The sequence below is a fragment of the Eurypyga helias genome, unplaced genomic scaffold (genome assembly GCF_000690775.1).
Source record: "Eurypyga helias isolate BGI_N326 unplaced genomic scaffold, ASM69077v1 scaffold8274, whole genome shotgun sequence".
Classification (NCBI taxonomy): Eukaryota; Metazoa; Chordata; class Aves; order Eurypygiformes; family Eurypygidae; genus Eurypyga; species Eurypyga helias.
Window position 1 is genome coordinate 268,636 of NW_010246804.1, and position 2,778 is coordinate 271,413.

Genomic DNA, 2,778 nt, shown 5'->3' on the forward strand with positions numbered 1-2,778 from the left:
TTGCTGCCAACCCGCTCCAGAAAAGGCTGCATTTCACTGGTGCTGAATACGGAGAGGGACTGATCTATGTCCAGATGAAGCAAATGAAGTGACGCCAGCTGACTGTAAAGGTTTTGGGACGTGGCCCATAATATGTAAAGTGTTTTGGTGGCAGGGGGAATTTTCTGTGCATGAAAATGGGATGAGCCCAATCTTAAAAAATAAGAAATATTTTACAATGAACACATGACAGAGTAAGGAAACAAAGGAACTGGTTGTTATTTGAAGTTATGTTCTATATATGCCATTTTAATAAACTGTGGGATATGACAGTTGGTGGTTTACTGTTAATTAACCCAAAATAAATGAGTGCATGTATGAATGAATCAAATGATCAATTTAGTATCCACTCCTAGCCTTTCACAGCTTGAAGCCAAAGGACAAGCAGGAACAGCAAAAATGAAGTTCCCCTAGTCCTCTGCAGCGTGACATCCAAACAACTGGGGACCACTGTACAGGGACACTGGAAAGTCCTTCCTCAGCTGGAGAGAACATGGAGCTGGGAGATTGCTAAAATATGTGCAGGAGGACACAGTGAAACACTCCTACCCTCTGGTTAGGATGTACTATCCGATGATTGCAGGGGCACTGGCATGGGCCCAGAAGGAAGGTATGGACACTGCAGGGCTGACAATCCCGCCATATTTATTAGTGGTAAGCTCCAGGAAATGTTCCACATAGCCCTCATAGTTTTCTGGCTTCAGACTTAAATGCATACACGCACACACTCACACCATCCCTTCTTAAATTTCCTTTGAGGTTTCTGTGTACTGCTATTTTACCCTTAGGAGCTGCTTCTCCCCACAGGCTCTGCACTACACTCTTTTCTACTATCCATAATATCCAGTTGCATAAACTGGGAAGAATACATTTTGTTACCACTTTGATGAGACACGGTACAGTGAAATGTACAATATTGACCGAGTGGTCTCACTGAAGTTATCGCTGATCTAAAAGATAAGATAAGGTGTTCACTACTTACTCCCTGCTCTCACAGAAAGTACTATTTCCCACATCCAGTAAGTAACTTATCACCTCCTTTGAGGCCTAGTGCTGTACTTGTACTAAGATTAACGAAAAGATTTCAGATACCTCTGTATAAAAAGATGACTTGGGTAGAGAAAAGGAACAAAATTCCAAAAAGGAACTTCTTGTGTCTCTGGAGAGACAGGAGCTAGTTCTGTGAATTGAGCCTAACAGCAAAAGAGAAGAAACCCCACGTGGAGCTGGATTTATACACACATGAACTTGTGTGTGTGTAGATATATACGTGTATGTATCTACATGTATATAAGTTTCTCTGTGTGCACATGCATTTATTATATACAAGATTCAGGTCCTAAGTATGCAAAGAGAGTATGTGATATAGCCCTGTGGCTTCTTCCCCTATGCCCTGTTGCCCAGATGTAAGCTGTGAAACACATCCAAGTTCCTTAGACAGGGAAGCGTTGAGCCAGGCGGTTCAGGCTGAGCTGTTGCAGTTATCAGTCCATTGAAAATGAACAACAAATTCAAATAACAGAGGCCGTGTTTGATTCTGGGTCTTTCTGGGTTTTCTTTCTCTAGGTTCCCACCTCTCTCCTACCCTTCCCCACTTACCATAACTTTAAGATACCCTTTACTATAATAATGAATGGAATTTCCAGATTATTATTTTAGAGGCTTAACTGATTCTTCGTGTTTTTAATGTGCTTAGCACTTATACAAAGAGGCTTTTTCATAGTCTTTCAGCAAATATGGAAATAGGATTGGAGTCAGTATTAATTTTAATAGTTTCAACAGATAGTCACATTTATTTCCAATGGTTTCTTTTTTTCCTAATTGCACTTTTGCATCACTCTGAATGCAGTTGCACTACACACCCATCTATAAACCTGGACCTATTGCTAGCAAGCAGAATATATCCATCCTTAAAGTAATTTTTATAAAAATGTATATGACTTGTACAGTGCCCACTGTACAAAACTCTAAATACATAAAAGAGTGAGACTGTTCAAACCTCGCTTCCCATTCCGCATGTTATTTATTTCCAGGTAAACTCAGCTGAGAGCTTTCTGGTGTTGTCACTATGGCCAATTTTATACTGGATACTTTTCTCGATGCAGATGTGTAGCTATGCCTTTTCTTTACCTCTCTGTAAATGCCATATGGACAGAAATCATTGAGTCACCAGATCATACATTTATTTTTATGATATATTATGCTGTTTGATGTCATGTTGACATCTAATTGATGTTGGTTTTGCTTTTTTTTGGTCTTTGTTTTGTTTCTTGGTTTCAATAAAAAGAGAATTTAAAAAAGGCTGCAGAGTGATGACTTAAGGCACTGACAGACATGAACATAGTATGCATCTCTTTTATGATGTGCTGCTGAGTAATTGGGTATATTTCTAGCTTTAGATAACATATAGGAGACCTCTACTCTTTTTTTTTTACTGTACAGTGAAGTATTTGTGTAAACCCAGACTATAACCCCAAAAGAACTTTTTTCTCTAGCAAGAAGTATATACAGAACATGTTTTCAATAAGGGCTTAACCCATGATTTAAGAGTCAATAAAGAAAGGTTTTCCATAAAGAAATGAGAAAGCAACAATAGAACTAAAATACAACATACCGAAGATTAAATATGTTCCATCAGCACAACAGTATCTTTGTACAGTAAAGAGCAGGAGAGGATGATTAATAGTAAAATGGTATGTATGTCAAAAGAAAAATAAATGCAATTTAGACAAATACACA